The 18,167-nt window shown below is 46.4% G+C and overlaps 1 protein-coding gene across 11 annotated transcripts in view; it reads left to right on the forward strand.

Annotated features, from left to right (window-relative positions):
* The first annotated feature begins 236 nt into the window (after positions 1-236).
* LOC115098596 (collagen alpha-1(VII) chain-like) overlaps positions 237-18,167 on the forward strand; it is a 420,825-nt gene continuing 402,894 nt past the window's right edge. For 9 of the 11 annotated variants that reach the window (XM_029615285.1, XM_029615292.1, XM_029615281.1 and 6 more), the window contains exon 1: positions 237-601. The gene's annotated coding sequence lies outside the window, so the exon portion shown is untranslated. Of the gene's footprint in view, positions 607-18,167 lie in introns of all 11 variants that reach the window. The other 2 variants (XM_029615282.1, XM_029615294.1) reach the window with 2 other exon arrangements.

Consider the following 18,167-nt stretch of genomic DNA (forward strand, 5'->3'; position numbering starts at 1 on the left):
TCTTCTTTCATGTCCCTTATGTTCCCCCTCCCTGCTTTCTTTTTTTTCCTACCATACCCCCGGGAGATAAACCTCACAGACTTTTCTTAAGAGAGCGCTCTGGCTGGCTCTCACATTCCTGTCTTATGCAGTTATTTTTGCCCATAAGCTACTATCTCTCTTTTTTCACATTCCAGCTGAAAGTGTGAGGAGGAGGAGGCGTTGCAAAGTGGAACGTTATATATCACCATCAGCTATCCCAGAGCTACAATCCCACAAACCCCCTCCCCCCTTCCCACCTACCCCTGAATGATCGAGTGTAGGGTGGGCAGCCTGCAGTCCCTCCCCCTGCTCTGCTCCTAACTTCTCCCAAAATCTGTGGGGTTTTGATTTAAGATTCACTCCAGCCAAACGTACCGTATCAGAATCTGCCTACTGGATCTAACCCCCCTTGTGGCACATATTCTGCTGAGAGACAAAGAAACAAGCAGGCATGGGATTTTAAAGCACAGAACTACAGTATTCATCTCCAAATCTTCTTCTTGTCTCCGGATATCTGAGTGAAAAAGAAAAGACATTGAAAAGCATTACTGGCTGGGGTGGAGTCAGCTCTCGGGGACAGGTAAGGTGTGTGAATTTTCTACTGCTGTGCCCGGCTGTATATTTGCCAAAGTGTTTCCTTTCTGCAGCCAATCAGAGGCGAGCTCTAGTGGTCATTATTCCACGGTAGAAGCCTGCTTGCTGGAACTCTCTGCTGATGGGTTTTTTTTTAGGAATTTTTTGTTTTTAAGGGTTTTTAAAAAATATTTTTACTTTCTGAAAGCGTCAACCTCAGCAGGGTCTATCCACAAGAGCAATAGGTTTTGTCTTTCCCTTGGGGCATCCAGCTTCCAGAGCCGTCTCTTCTCTGTCTGTGGCGCCTGCCGTCAGGGGGACCATGGCTGTGATGGAGCCTCAATTCCCCTCCCCCTTCCGCCCCATAATTTTAAGTCATTCCTGAAGTCTCTGGACCAGGTGAAAGTATCATGAGCCACTCACCTTTGTGGGATCTTTCTCCAGGTCTGATCGACTCATATTCCTGGTGCGGCTCAGTGCGGAAACTGCTGTCACCCGAAATAATGAATCGCAGGATAGAATTAACACAGGCTGAGGCAGCATCTCAGCCTCTATAAAAGAAACATTGACGGCTTTGATTGCCGAAATCAAAACCCCATTAAGACTAAGTTTACAATTCTATACTTGAATTTTGTTCTTAAACCCCCATGTAGGAGGAGGGGGCAGATTGCTGGAAAGTATCGGGCCAGAGGTGGCAGGTTTCCTCCCAGGATGCGGGACTGGCCTAGGCCCACGTGTGCGAATTGTCGAGCTGGGTCAGACCAAGAGCCCAGCATCCCGTCTCTGGCGGTGGCTAGCCCGGATCACTTGGACATGCCCCGCAGACCGGAAACAGGAAAGCCCATTCCATGCTGCTCACTCCCAGAAGTAGGAGGCAGAAGCATTGTATGTGCTATATGTCCGTGCCTCCGCATAGACATGGAGGGGTATAGGTAGATGGCTTTGTATGTAGTATGCGTGGCTACACGCGTGCGCGCGCATATTTGTAAGCGTGGGCATGGGTGTCCCGTTCCCAGTGCCGCGTTACTGGCAGCTCTGCCCCGGAGAGCAGTGCCCATACACCTTCATCGGGGGGGGTGCCAATCAGCTGGTGAGTGGTGAGGCCGGGGGTGGGCTGCAGTCGTAGTCTGAGCGTGCCACTCGCATTTGGAGAGGGCTGCCGGTCGCCTCCTTTTTGCGTGGTGACATTTGTTAGCAGAGAGTCGCTGAGCTGGTAATGTCCACTTGTAATGAAAGATGATGCAGATATTAGCACTGGGATCCAGCTGCCCCCGGATACCCTATTCATTTTACCCATAGCATTTCTAGGGTGGGACCCCTGAGCCACTCACTTAAACTATCAGTGCTTAAGATAAATTATAAGCTCTTTGGGACAAGCACATGGCAGCCTTCTAATTTATCTGGCATAGCCCCATTTACACTGATGGAATATAATAACTAATAAATATTATAAATATGCAGCCTCATGTGATAGAGATATGGTGGAAAGGGAAGAGCTGGGAGCAGAGGTGACTTACCACAATTTGCACCCATGAGCCAGTGAAATAAGCTGGAGAAGTGAAGTGCACACTGCTGCTGCTGCTGCTGCACAGTTGGCCCCAATGAGTCCAACAGAGCCACCATTGCTCTTGACCATAAAACCTCGGCAGGGTGACGGTGGCAGAGGGAAGCAGCGCAGGGTCACCCTGGTGGGGACCTGCCCTGCTCCTGGTCTGGCTCAGCCTGCTGCGGCCACAGGACAGCAGCCTCCCTGTTCTGCCTTCGCTGCGTCTGTCCAGCCTGATATATGCATACGGACAGACGATACAGCAACTGTTAACAAGGGTGCATCCGATGACGAAACCGGCCGAAAAGGACAGACTGTGCTGCTGATGGCACCGATGCATACAGCTTGCATAGGAAGAATTACCTAAGGCTGTAAGGCACAGTGTATCCCGACTCCCAGGGCTCTGCTGCCTTCGTGGTGCATTGGGTTCATGCTGGGTCTGCTACACGTGCATTAGATTAGAAGGGAGGAGGAAAGAACAGATCAAAGGCACGATGATAAGAGATTCTCCGGCAATTGCCCCTCCTATCATCATCTCCAGAATGATGCAGTGCTTTGCTCAGCAGGGGAAAACTACAAGGGCCAGGGGTGCATTTATAAGCCTGTCTGCCTGGAATATAAATAATAACAGTAATCCTGGATTTTCCTAGATTATGACATCAAAACAGGCCATCGACACACATTAGATTTATGTAATCACAATGTTATTGTTAATGCATTACAGCTGGTAAACAGCAGTGCAGTGGGGAAGGAGCATGCTAGAGTTATGCAGGGAGACCAGAGTCATTATCAGGGTCAGATGTTCCTATGCCTCACTCTTTAACCATTAAGACCCACCCTGTCCCCACCATAAAAGTCTTAAAACATGGAAGAGTCACATTCTGTTGAACTGCATTTCAAGGGATAGTAACCATCCCTAGGGTTTGTATAGCATTTTTCATTCAATCAGGAGCCCAACACGGTTGATAAATATAATACTTCAGAAACATATCTACAGCCACCTCTGGGGTAGAAAGTCTGGTTACTGGTGTGGGTGATTGATCTGTATGACTGTGAAGAGAGGAGAGGGGAGGAATCTACAAAAATCTACAAAAAGACAAAGACAAGATGGAAGCGGTACAGAGAAGGGCGACCAGGAAGGTGGAGGATCTTCATAGGATGACGTACGAGGAGAGATTGAAGAATCTAAATATGTACACCCTGGAGGAGAGGAGGAGCAGAGGTGATATGATACAGACTTTCAGATACTTGAAAGGTTTTAATGATCCAAAAAACAACGACAAACCTCTTCCGTAGGAAAATAATCAGCAGAACCAGGGGTCACGATTTGAGGCTCCAGGGAGGAAGATTCAGAACCAATGTCAGGAAGTATTTCTTCACGGAGAGGGTGGTGGATGCCTGGAATGCCCTTCCGGAGGAAGTGGTGAAGACCAGAACTGTGAAAGACTTCAAAGGGGCGTGGGATAAACACTGCGGATCCATAAAGTCAAGAGGCCACCAATGAAGAGTGGGTGACTCGCCAGAATGATGGCTATTGACACAATACCCTTACTAAATAAACATACACATGCTTACTGTGACTCCTACATCGCTCTAAGCTTCAACAGCAAGAGGTAATGGAAAAAAGGATTTGCACTCATAAAGAGGGGAGTAGCTGGCTTGTTACGGCGGTTACTACCCCAAACCAAATATGCCTGATACTTCACTTTCAATGCATGATACCTCACTTTCAATGCATATACAGCATAGCTCTCTGCTTCAATGACAGGGGAGAAGAATAACTGATACTTCACACATCCAGCAGAGCTCTCTGCTACAACGGCAAAGGAGAAGAAAAAGGGTTCGCACTCAAAACGCGGGGAGTAGCTGGCTTGTTACGGCAGTTACTACCCCAAACCAAATGTGCCTGATACTTCACTTTCCATGCATATCCAGCATGGTTCTCTCCTGCATCGGCATGGGAGAAAGACTGATACATCACGCATTTCCAGCATAGCTCTCTGCTTCAAGGGCAGGGGGAAAAAAAAAAAAAACAACTGATGCTTCACGCATATCCTGCATAGCTTCAACGACAGGGGTGAAGAAAAAAAAGGATTCGCAATCACAAAGCGAGGAGTAGCTGGCTTGTTACGGCGGTTACTACCCCAACCAAATGTGCCTGATACTTCACTTTCAATGCATATCCAGCATGGCTCTCTGCTTCTACAGCAGGGGAGAAGAAAAAAAAAAAAAAAAACCAACAAGAGCTGTACAACATAGTCTAGGTAAAACAAATAAGCATGGGTGTAGCTTGCTTATCGCGGCGGTTACTGCCCCTACTACCCCTAACTAATCAAGCTAGATATTTCACTTGCATGCAGCTCCATCACTGCTCTCTACATTAATGGTGGGGGTGGAAGGGGAATAGAACAAGGAGCTAAGAGTAACAGATAAGAATGAGAGAAAAAATGTGTGAGGCTTGCTGGGCAGACTGGATGGGCCATTCGGTCTTCTTCTGCCGTCATTTCTATGTTTCTATGTTTCATTTCTATGAATGACTGATGTTGCAGTCACTGAGACCCAAATAATCCTTGAGTAACCTGAGCCCTAGAGAGTAAAAGTGACTTGTCAAAGGTCCAACAGGTCAATGGCAGAGCAGGACTGGAATGAACAAGTCTGATGCCTTAGCCTGGTTCATAGAGTAGTTCATTGGTCTGATTACCGAGCCACACCTCCTCCTAAGGACTGAAGCGAAGGCAACAAGCATAGGCAAGGACCCGAGGAAAGCAAGCAGGAACTTGATCTCATGCTAGGAAAATCACTTACGCATGCTATTAGGGCAGCAAGGCTTTGCCTTACATTAAGAAGTAGGTTGGTTGGCTCATAGGATGCAATCGTTCCCGGTACAATACAATCGCATCCCTCCTGCTGACTATATTTAACATTAACGGTGTTGCTCATTAAGGCCTCCCTCACTGATTCTGCAAGCACTGTACTATATGGGCTGGTAGTGTAGGGCAGAGGTAGAGCACAGAGCTGTGGGACCTGCAGGTCCCGTTATTTTCATGCATGTTGGCGTCATCACTGAATGCGTGGAAACCAGGGCAGGAAGCGAACCATGCTGTCATCTGTTCATCCATCTAGCCACCTTCAATTGTCCATCCCCTCTCGTCAAACGCCTTTTCCCTCCAGTTGCCTTTTTCTTTTCTTCCTTGCTGGGTCTGCCATATCTCCCCTGTTGCCTCTCCTGCCTCCCAGACCTGTCCCCCTTCTCCCCCGGCCTCCACGTTCATCACCCCCCCTCCTCCCAGCCTGATAGTTCTCCTTTCGCAGGAGGAGAAATGAAAGTGCCAGATCCCTCCCCTGCCAGTGCAGAAAGAGGCGCGCTGGCCCAAAGAATGCTCCGGAACAGGGGTAGGTAGGTAATACCGGTTCTGGGATGACCCAAACGGGTCTGGTTTTCAAGATATTCACAAGGAATATGCTACATGAGGGTCATCTGCATGCAAATATATCTCATGGATATTCCTGCTGGATATCCTGGAAAGCAGGACCCGTCTGTGGCGCTCCGGGGCCAGTGCTGTCTACCCCTGCTCCAGAACAGGGGATGGAAGGGGTTTAGACTCAGGAGTAACATAAAAGCATACGTATTTCTTTATTGAAGGGTGGTGGATGCAGAATTGTAAAAGCCTGAGAAAAGCACAGAGGATCCCTACTGCTCTGAATGGCCTATGGGGCAAAAGCTTCTCTGCCAGCAGAAAGGCCACCAACATCGCCCGTGTGTCCCCCCCGTCCCCCCCCCCCCCGTACTGCAATCACACAAAATCATTCTCTGATAAGGAATAAGACCAAGGGTCAAGGAGCGTAATGTAAAATGTATAAATTCTTCCAAAATTTCCAATCTCTCCACTTCTGACCATCAGGAAAAACCATTCCAAAGTTCTCCTTTTTTCCAGACCCGCACTCATCACTGCAGCCTCATTACAGCACACGTGCCTGTCCCCTCACCAAATACAGACCAATTGAACACAAATTAGAAAGAGAAACATGGAGACTGGAAACCCCAAAAAGCCAGACTCCGCCTGCAGTATAACCCCAGAGAAATAAATAAAAATTGCATTTTCCCTGTACTTTAAAATACAGAAAGATTCACTCGCACATTTTCCAAAAATGACACAGAGAAAATAAAACTCTTCCCACTTCCCATCTCAGAGAAACAGAAGCAATAGCAGTCTCACCCTCCTACTCATCCAGCCCCCAAAACTGCAGTCTTGGACTCCAGCCCTCTCTCCCCTCCCAGACCTCCCAGCCAAACTCACATGAGGCGCAATAATGTAGAAGTATCATCATGCCTCACAAAACAAAACCAAGAAAATCAATTGTATTAGTAAAACCATATTAATAAAATTCTTATTTCAAAATAGAAGATGAATAGAGCATCTAATAAACAATAAGGATAAAAGCAACTTTCAACATGTCCCAAAAATCAATATAATATTTCAATACAGCAGACATCAAATAACACCATTCACGAAAACGAATAAGGATAAAAAATGTTGCCCTCTCCATACTTGGGAACTTTTGATTTCCAGTCCCCCCCGAGATCGTTCTGGATTAGTCTGACAGGCACACTCTTTATCTTCCTGTAGTGCGAGGTCCAGCCAGGTAACATTTTTATCCAGGCTTGCTTCTGCAGCAGGCCTCACAGTTTTCAAGAGAGTTCCTGGGTGCTGAGAAAGATACAAAAAAGGCCCCAGGTGTTCTTTACAGCCCGGCTCCCCAGGCTTTGGCCTCTGCCGCTCACCCCTCATTACACCACTGCAATCTGGCCAGGTGATGGGTAGTACACCCCCCACTTTTATTCCATTCCCCTTCTCACATGGAATTTCTATCCATAAAGATTCTTTAGTGCATTTTGTTTCCTCCAGAACTTTTATCCTGTTTGACTCAATGCTCTCTTTAACATATAGTGCCACCATGCCACCAATTTGATCCATCCTTTCATCCGATCATCTAAATGGTCCTCACCTGTGGTATCAGGTGGAACAGGGATGTGAGATACAGTGTTGCAAACAAACTGCCCTTCACTTCCTCAGGTGCAGAGGCAATGGGAGAGGTGACAAGGACAAAACAAAAGTCAGGAAAAATAGCACTGCCTGGTGGTACAGCAGCTCATAGAATAGCTCATTTGTAGCAATGAAATACAACCCCCCAGAAACCAGCTCAGATAGTACCAACAAGTTGGTGGTGATTTGCTACCATATAGTAAGTCCAAAGGTACCTGGGGCTAGGGTAGAGGGTAAAGTGTGTGTGTGGGGGGGAGGGGGAACCACATTTTTGAGCAGCAGACTCACTGGTTTTGGTAGCTGTCTGGATTGTTACAAAGCTTGCTGATAAGACACGGGGAAGTAGGGGCTGAGTGTTGGATGAAGCAGACCTATGGAGTGCCTCAGGGCTCAGTCCTCTCCACAATACTTTTGCGTCCTATCCATCACCTCATCCAGTCCTTCAATATCGAGTACTCCCCTATCTGTGGATGACAGACAAATCTGCATCAAAGTGGGATCTGACCAGACTTCATCCATTAAAAATCTCAATACTGTCTTACAGTAATAGTCCAATGGCTTTGCAAACCCAAAATGAGACTAAATCCATCTAAATCAGAACTCTTCTAGCTCAGCCACTAAGGTGGCCCCCCTCTAATTGTTTCCTTCACTAGCAGGTACTGCCTTACATCGTTAGGAGTCAGTATGAAGCCTAGCGGTTAAACCTGACCAAAACCTCAGAATGAAATCCCACATGAAGTAAGGTCTTCCTTCATGTATCTGAGTCAGATTCGCCAGCTCTGTAATTTCCTTGAGAAACCCAATCTTGCTATCGTAATCCATGCATTAATCACCAGCTCAATCGATTATCGCAATTCCATATACAATGGCATCTCACGAGCACATCCAGTTCCTGCATTCTGCGAGAACTTAGGCAGGAGCAAAAGCAACTGATTATATCAAGCCTATTCTACATCAACTTCACTGGCTTCTGGTAAAAAAGCAGGATAAAATTTAAAACTCTTTGAATAAACAGGTCTCTGAATACCTCTCTCAACTTCTCTCACTTTGCACACCCTCCAGGGAACTCCGGTCCACTGAAATGGCTTGTCTTTCCTTTCCTCCACTGACCGCTGCCAGATTGCTCTTTACGAGACTCCACGCCTTCAGCTGCTACGCGCCAAAAATTTGGAACAAAATACCACTAACTCTGAGCCTGGTGCCATGCCACCTTAAGTTCAAGGAAAAAAATCCACTAAAGCGTGGCTTTTCAGCCAGGTCTTCCCCCAGGACCCACATCCTCGGCCCAACGTCCTGGGCCCCCCACCAGGGATCGTGTTATACAGAGCAGGGACACAACCGTGTCTTGAAACTATTCGCACATGGGTTTTCCTATGTTGGATCCCAGAGCTGTGTTAATTACAAATTCTGATTCAGCAGTAAGCTGTCTTAATGCCTTTGTTCATTTAAATTTATTGCAACACACCTTGAGACCAACTTTGGGAAAAGGTGGACATGTACATCTGGTAAAGAAACACTAGGGTATCCTGCATGGAACAGCTGCCACAACCTAAAACAGCGAGATATGTCCGCATTGGGCTTCCAAGAAGGCATTGAGGTTACCTGTACAAAAATGGTGGTTAGGAACCTGAAACAGCTTTCTGTTTTGAGCAAGCCTTCAATTGTAACTCGTACTGTCAGTGTTAGCACAGTATAGCAGACAACCTTTAAGTATCGAGGTGGAGCGCTGCAGTGTTTTGCTCAAGTGTGCGTCGTGCGTTTTTCTTTTCTATTGCTCTAAAATTATATGCCGTACTAGCTCCTGTTGGGATTTGTTCCCCTCTCGGGGCTGTTAGTGGAGTTAGTGGGCTATAAATTTTCTATATAAATAATAAACAGGCCAGGCCTCTGAGATGGTTTTTGGATAAAGCCTGCATGGAGGCTGGATATTTTTGGACAACTGTCTCCCTAATTTTGACGACTTGGGGAACTGCTACTGGATTAAGTAGTGACCTTTCAAGGACTGAAGTTGAAAATGGCAAGGCCTGAAGTGGCCTACCAACAGAGACAGTGAAAGCTAGCAGTTTTTTTTTTAATAGATGTTGGGCTCAACTGGGACAGATGTGGAGGGGGCAAGAAAAAGGGGGTGAGGGAGACAATTTGGTGTTGTGTTGCATCTGGGAATTCCTATGCTCATCTAGCTAAACCCGAAGAATCTTAACTGGGCAGACTGGATGTAACAATCTGATCTGCTGGCACCCCCCCCCCCACCACGCTTCCGTAGTGGAGGGGGGGGGGGAATAGGGGGCAATAGGATTCAAAGGAGAGCCAACGCTGGGCCCTGGTCTGGGGTATTGATAAGAGGACATTAGGGGAAAAACGCAGGATGGCTTCTACATCCAAGTCCAAAAGCAAAGCACATTTAAGTAGCATTGTCTGAATTATCAGGAAGGCTGCTCACCGCGTAAAAATGTTGCTAGCAGTATTTTGTTATGGGTTTGACAGTGCTTGGTTTTGATTGCAAATATTATTACCCTTAACATAAGGCTTGGGCGTAACCTTCACAGAGTGGCAGTTACTGCCCTTAACAGAAATATAGGGGTAACCTGCACAGAGCAGCAGTTACTACCCTTAACAGAAACATGGGGTTAAACTGCACAGAGCGGCAATTACTACCCTTAACAGAAATATAGGGGGTAACCTGCACAGAGCGGCAATTACTACCCTTAACAGAAACATGGGGGTAACCTGCACAGAGCGGCAGTTACTACCCTTAACAGAAACATTGGGGTAACCAACACAGAGCAGCAGTTAATATCTGTAACAGAAAACATGGTGGTAACCTGCACGGAACGGCAGTTACTACTCTTAACAGAAACATGGTGGTAACCTGCACGGAGTGGAAGTTACTACTCTTAACAGAAACATGGAGATAACCTGCATGGAGCAGCAGCTACAAACCTTAACAGAAACATGGAGGAAACCTGCATGGAGTGGCAGTTACTACTGTTAACAGAAACATGGAGGAAACCTGCACAGAGCAGCAGTTACTACTCTTAACAGAAACATGGTGGTAATTTGCATGGAGCAGCAGTTACTACCCTTAACAGAAATATGGAGGTAACCTGCACAGAGCAGCAGTTACCACCCTTAACAGAATGCATGGGGGTAACCTGCACAGAGCAGCAGTTACTGCCCTTAACAGAATGCATGGGGGTAACCTGCACGGAGCGGCAGTTACTGCCCTTAACAGAAACATGGAGGAAACCTGCACAGAGCGGCATTTACTACCCTTCACAGAAACATGGAGGAAACCTGCATGGAGTGGCAGTTACTACCTTTAACAGAAACATGGAGGAAACCTGCAGTTGTCAGGTTGTCAAACCCGTTGACAGCCACCGCTCCGGACCAAAAGGAGGCGCTAGGGACGCGCTAGTGTCCCTAGCGCCTCCTTTTGCCCGTTTCTACCGCCGGGCCTCATTTAAATACTGTATCGCGCGCACAGGCGAGTGGCCTGTGCACGTGCCGGGAGAGCGTTCGCCCGCTCTCCCGCGGACTTTACTGAATCGGCCCGTATGTTATGATGTTATAGTGTTAAAAAAGTGAGGAGGAGCCTGGACTGTTTTCATTCAGGTTTCTCTTCTGCCTTTCACAGATAGTGTAGTTTGTTGCAATGAAGAGACACAAGGATTCTTGTGATTCATGTTTCACCTTCTGTCACTTGCCTTGGGGGCTATTACCACAATTATAAAAACTGCGAAGGCTTAAACACAAAAAAAAATCAGGCATTATAATTTCATTTGTTTGCTTGAAGTTGTTTTTTGCCTTACATCTTCTCTTTTGTACTCCTAAAGGTGAAAGTAAAGTCTGAAGGGGACGTGCTTTTTTTTCCACGCGTTGGGTTGTAATGGGGCCATTTTAAAATACGAGTTTCTTGCCCTTGGCCCAGATTCGCCTTTTAACGCGAGCAACTCTTTTAAAATTCATGCCACTGGAGTGCTCCATTACCCCTGAGAATAATTCTTATAATTTTAGTCTGGCCTGGCTGTATGTCAGCTAGGTCTGCTGGAAGAATGCAATTCAGAGGAGTTGATTATGGGTAGGGATGGCAGAGAGGGAGGGAGGAGGATGAGCTGGTCATTATTTTAGTAGATGTTCCATACTGGATTTGATAATTTGGATGAGTATGGGAGCTGGGGGGGGGGGGGTGTGTGTGTGGAGAAAATGGGGGAAAATATGTAGGGGTTTCACCATGTCCCTTACCATATGCACTGCATGTGTGATGTTTGAGAACGTAAGCTCTGTGTGGTGTTCCCTGACCCTTCCTAGTGGGATGTGGAGGAGTAGTCCAGTGGGCAGAGCAGTGGGCTATCTTACTGCCGCTCCTTCTGACCCTGGGCAAGTCACTTTACCCTCCGTCGCCTCAGGTACAAACTTAGGGTTCCCTTTGCTAAGGCTTTCTTCACATTCTATGTCTATGTGAAAAATGCTTAGTACATGAGCCCCTTAGATCGTGGGCCCTCTGGGGAGAGGGAAATCCCCTCAAGTACCTGAATGTAATCCGCTTTGAAGTGCCTGAAAAAGCAGACTAGAAGATTGATAGAAACCTAAATAATGAGCCCACTTTAGAAACATAGAAACATATCAGAAAAAGACCCTATGACCCCCTCTAGTCTGCCCATCCGTCCCATTTATGTAGCCCTTACAATTCCCATCACTCCCTCAGAGATCCCCTGTATGTATGCCATGCTTCTTGAATTCAGAACAATCTCCACCACTTCCACTGGGAGGCCGTTCCATGCATCCACCACCCTCTCTGTAAAGAAATATTTCCTTTCACCCTCATCGCATGAGTCCTCGAACGAGAGTCTTCTTTCCATTGAAAGAGGCTCCTCTCCTGTGCATGGAAACCTTTGAGGTATTTGCATGTCTCCATCTTACCTCCCCTATCCTGCCTTTCCTCCAGGGTATGTGTGTTTAGATCTTTAAGTCTATCCTCATATGCTTTAGAAGGAAGACCACTGACCATTTTAGTAGCCTCCCTCTGTTGTTTATATCCTTTTCAAGGTGCTGCCTTCAGAGTTGTGCACAGTATTCCAAGTGAGGTCTTACCTGGGACCTATACAGGGGCAAGATCCCCTCCCTTTTTCTGCTGATCGTTCCTCTCCCTATGCAGCCAAACATCTTGTTGGCTTTTACCACCCATTATCCACCTGTTTGGCCACCTTAAGATCATCAGCAGGCTTTTTCTTAACTTCTATATGTCACTGAATATAAACTCTAACATCAGAAATGAGAAAACATGCAAAGATTTTTGAGGACTTCTTTACCTACAAGTTTTCCTCAGGGGTGTTTAATCTTCAGAAGAGAAAAGCCAAGCCATTCAGGCAACTTTAGCACAAATACTGGCCGTCAGAGTGAACTCACTTAGTAAATTTTATTTGTTTTGGAAATTGTTTTGTATTACATTCCACTTGTATGTATTTTAGGTATATGATATTATTTAAAAATTTGATTTTTGTACTTATTTTATGTTGATTTTATATTTTATGTATGTTTCCATGTTACCCACCTAGCCCTTGGGATATTGCAGTCTATATATACATTTTTAAATTAAATTAAATAAAAAATCAGACACAATCACCCCCAGGTCCCGCTCCTTTTCAGTGCTTAGAAGAATTTCGCCTCCAATACTGTACCTCTCCCTTAGATTTTTCGCAGTCTAAGTGCATTACTCTGCATTTTTTAGCATTAAATCTTTGTTGTTAGACCCTAGACCAGAGCTTTCCAAACTTTTCATGTTGGTGACACACTTTTTAGACAAACATAATTTCATTCAGTCTACTAGCAAACCAGAGGTTAAAGGTTAAACGAACGAAACGTATTTTGACAATTTATGTTTCCTTAAATATATACGTAAATAAAATGTTTCACGACACAACCTATCTCATGAAAACCTTTCATTTATATGAAAAATATATAATATTCCAAGCACTATTTTCCAGAAAAACAAGCCCAAGCACATGTCTGGCCCCCACACACTCATCTCTCTCCCCACCCCAGCACATGCCTGGCCCCCACAATCATGTACCACTTCTTGTTGATTGTTGCCAGTTAAGTGCTTCACTCCCTTCAGGGTTCAAGCCTGCCGTGCTGCATAAAACCTTCCAGGATCACCAGACACTGCTGCTTGCAGTCAGTACTGCTCGTGGCCAGGCCTCATCGGCAGCAGCAGCCAATGACAGGGACAGTTGGGCTCAAGTCCCACCCACCAAGCCCCAAAAAAACGTGATTGACAGCAAAAATTGCCCAATAATAAGCAACCCATGAACCGGAAAAAAAAAAAGTGAATTGCTAGAAAAAAAAAAACCCCAAACTCACGTTGGAGTTGATGGCGCGGTGCGCGACACACCTGCACACTGCAGGTGACACACTAACGTGTCACGACACACAGTTTGGAAAGCTCTGCCCTAGACCATTCCTCGAGCTTTGCTAGATCCCTCCTTATGTTTTCCACACTTGGCTGTCTACTCTGCAGGAAATGTTGATATCATCCGCAGAAAGACAAACCTTTCCCGACAATCCTCCGCTATGTCGCTCACAAAAATGTTGAAAAGTACCGGTCCAAGGTCCGATCTCTGACGCACATCACTAGTAACGCCCCCTCCTCAGAGAAAACTCCATTTACCACCACCCTTTGTCGCCTCCCCCTCAGCCAGTTTCTACCCCAGTCAGATTATGTTCTTTTGCCCAATCTTCTGTCCTAAGAAGGTGTCTGAGGCTCGAGGTCGATGCCCTTAGTTTGGTTACTGAACCACAGAAAGCCGCTTCCAGACAGGGGAGAGTCCCATCTCCTAACAGTACCTCAGAGCAGGTGGGTAGGAGGGGAAAGGAACCCCCATGTGTGTGAAGACTGTGCAGCGACTGCATATTTTTGGACCATGCACTGCCTGCGGATTTTGCAGTATGGATTGCGCTGTTCTTCAGTGTGCACTGCATTGCTTTTATTCACCTGCATCGTTATTCCAGTAAAGGATTTATTTATTTATTTATTTATTTATTTATTTGACAGCTTTTTTATACCGACATTAAAATACACATCATATCGGTTTACATCATAACGAAAGGTTGACATTACATTGAACGGGGAGGGGGGAAACATGAGAACAATAAACAAAAGAATAGGGGCTCTGAGGAAGAGCCAGAAATCAAGCGAGGAAAAAAAGGGGGGGGAGGAGAGGGATATGAACATATTTACAAAAATTGAAAATGATAATGCATAACAACATATTTACAAAAATTGAGGATGGATATGAGAATGGACATATTTACAGCGAAGAAGTCAGGAAAGGCCTGGTGGAAAAGCCATGTTTTGAGCATTTTTCTGAACTCCAGGGGGCATGGCTCAAGGCAGAGGTGGGCAGGTAGGGCGTTTTTTTTAAACCAGCAGATTGTGTGGCAGTGTGCTATCCTTACTGGAAGGGGTCAAAAGACCTCCAAACTTCCTAAAACTGTAACAACACCCCCCCCCCCCCCCCGTTAGAAAGGAATGAAGGGAGTATGAGGCGTCTGCTTGCCCCACCTATCCCAAATGTGTCTCTAAGTTCTAGTAACTGTTGAAACGGGGTCTACAGATGCTCGTTCAATAACTTGTTTTACATGTAGAGTGCATCCACAAATCAAATATACTTTGTCTTGCGTTTTTTTGTATGCTGGATTGTTAATAAACAAGTTTAAACATAGAAGCAAAGTGCACCCAGTTTGTTACATGAATCCGAAACACAGACCCGGGTCCGCTCTGCTGCATAGAAGCCACAGAATAAAGCTAGAATAAAACCCCAGCCACTATAAAGCCATGTGCTGTATTGTGGATGTATGGACATCACTGCTTCCCACAAGCAAGAGTTCTAACTTCTTTGTTGTTTTAATTGTCCTAGTACATGGCAAAGGGCTGTTGGTGGAGGTCACATTGACGCCCTCTCTGCAGTCCAGCCAGAGAGAGGTAACAGCGTCCCAGCATTCACAAGTGACAAGCAGTGGGTGCTCTGATCCTAGCTGTTCATGTCGTAGCCTGCAAGAGGGGGCTCTAGGTGGTGCTCAAATAAAGACGAAGAATTGTCTGTCCTCACAGCGGGCTAAAAAAGATCCTGGAAGGTCAGGGATCATGCTGAGAAGCTTTTACAGTGTGCACTTTTTTCCATGTTTTTTTCAGTAACCCTCTAACATTGTTTTAGGTATCAAAATGTCAGTGTTAGATGGGCTTCAGTTGGAGCACTAGATGTGTAGCTTGGTGGAACCACTGCATCCTTGGCCTTGGGTGTGTGTTCATGCCCCCTCCCCTCCCCCAGCCCTAGAGAGAGTGGCAGCTGGGGTCAGGGGGGGAATTATCCACAGATATTCGTCTATCTAGGCAGCTCAGGAGAATTAAAGAATTAGGGCCATCGGCACAGTCATGCCTTGTCCTCTTGTATCCAAGAGAGGGGAAGACAGCTTTCTCCACTGCTTCTCCGAATGCTGGTCTTTGATTACTGGAAAGTGCTAGGATGAAAGCCCTCAGGAGGGGGTGAAAGGAATGAGGGCGCCATTTCAGTCTCCTGCTGACATAGGCTGAAGAAAGGGGCTCCTTAAGGGGAGAGAATGTGGTTTTAAACAATGTGGTCTAGTCTGCTCTTACGCAGAATTTTCTAAAGTAGATTTTTGCTTAGCCAAATAGGCACTGCTCCTTCATGGAGCCCTCTTTCTTTAGTTTAGTTGGGCTTGGTGCTTTCCCCCTAGTCCTATGGGCGTCCAGCTCTGCCAGAACCAGGGCTGGGGTCCAAGCGGCACGAGCCTTCCCCTGGAACTCTCTGGGGATATCTCCCCTTCTCATTCCTCTTACCCACTCACTGCAGGGCTCCTTCTGAAACCCCGGGCCTTAAATCTGGCCACCAGGTGTCGCTGTTTTGTGATGAGACCTGAGCCGGAAATTCACTCAGGTCCTGTGCATGGCTGTGTGCCAAGCGGCTGGGCTTGCTCACTTGAATGCTCACTTGAATTCTCTTGAGCATTTTATGTGGTACTTGAGAGAGAAAGTGAAAAGAAGAATTATTGAAGCAAAATGTTCTTTGTGCTGGCGGCCTATTGTTTCACTCATTTGCTGCTGCCTCTCAGAGGAAACTGGCATTCTTTGTTACTGTGTGCGCATGCACAATGTTAAGCACGTACTCGCTGTATGACAGGAATACAGGGTGCACTAGCAGCAACGTGTCCTGAATTTCTCTTTGTGCCGGAATACAGGGTGCACTAGCAGCAACGTGTCCTGAATTTCTCTTTGTGCCGGAATACAGGGTGCACTAGCAGCAACGTGTCCTGAATTTCTCTTTGTGCCGGAATACAGGGTGCACTAGCAGCAACGTGTCCTGAATTTCTCTTTGTGCCGGAATACAGGGTGCACTAGCAGCAACGTGTCCTGAATTTCTCTTTGTGCCGGAATACAGGGTGCACTAGCAGCAACGTGTCCTGAATTTCTCTTTGTGCCGGAATACAGGGTGCACTAGCAGCAACGTGTCCTGAATTTCTCTTTGTGCCGGAATACAGGGTGCACTAGCAGCAACGTGTCCTGAATTTCTCTTTGTGCTGGAATACAGGGTGCTCTAGCAGCAACGTGTCCTGAATTTCTCTTTGTGCCGGAATACAGGGTGCACTAGAAGCAACGTGTCCTGAATTTCTCTTTGTGAAGATAGTGCATCTCACATTCAGCCTTTGCACAAAACAAAGCACATTGAGGTGACACAGGAGTAAAGAAACCCCTTCCAGGTGCAATTCTGCTGTTCTGCAAACTTGGTGTCACAAAACTGACATCTTCTTCCCCAACCTGGTTTCAGGGGATAATTTAGATCGCCTTTGAAGGAGGTGTCACGCTGGAGTCAGGCATTCATAGTAGAGGAAGCTTAAAGCCTGCAGACAGTATTTTTTTTAATAAAACTCACAGAGCCGCAGACAGACAGGACTAGTTCCATGTTCTGTTGTGAAACTGCTGCTTGTGGTGATATTTTGTTGCTGTGGGTGGGCCCGGTTTCTTTTGATGACTCGTGCAGCCGGATGCCCGCTTAACGTGAGTCACGCCAAAGGGCATGGAGGGTGGGCAAAGGGTACTAAGGTCTTCAGAGAAGCTCACCCTCTGGTTCAGGGCAAAGTACTTTCAGACTGGCCATTTGGAACTTGGATGTGCTTTTTTTCCGTGAACTTTGTCACGCTTAGGAGCAAATGATCATAACAGTCCACGGGATTCTGGGTTTCCCTCTTTTTCAACACACGCACGGTGATGGGTTTTTCTCTACTATAACCAGACACTGGATGACCTCCCTGGGTCTCTGTACCCTCCCCTGTGTCAAGACTTCTCCCTTTGCCCAAGTGTGGCAGTACTTTATCTGGATCTGTTACAGTGTGCTCATATACTGCACAATGAAACATAGAAGGTTTCATTGTGCAGTATAGGAAAGGTAGGAAAAAAATCACCAGAACCAGGGGTCACGATTTGAAGCTCCAGGGAGGAAGATTCAGAACCAATGTCAGGAAGTATTTCTTCACGGAGAGGGTGGTGGATGCCTGGAATGCCCTTCCTGAGGATGTGGTGAAGACCAGAACTGTGAAGGACTTCAAAGGGGCGTGGGATAAACACTGTGGATCCATAAAGTCAAGAGGCCGCCAATGAAGAGTGGGTGACTCGCCAGAATGAGGACTACTGCCTGGAGTCAATACCCTTATTAAATAAACATACACATGCTTACTGTGACTCCAACATCGCTCTAAGCTTCAACAGCAAGAGGAAATGTGGAAAAAAGGATTCACACTCACAAAGAGGGGAGTAGCTGGCTTGTTACGGCGGTTACTACCCCAAATCAAATAAGTCTGATACTTCACTTTCAATGCATATACAGCATAGTTCTCTGATTCAACGGCAGGGGAGAAGAAAAACCGATACTTCACACATCCAGCAGAGCTCTCTGCTTCAACGGCAGGGG

The sequence above is a fragment of the Rhinatrema bivittatum genome, chromosome 9 (assembly GCF_901001135.1).
Source record: "Rhinatrema bivittatum chromosome 9, aRhiBiv1.1, whole genome shotgun sequence".
NCBI classification, from domain to species: Eukaryota; Metazoa; Chordata; class Amphibia; order Gymnophiona; family Rhinatrematidae; genus Rhinatrema; species Rhinatrema bivittatum.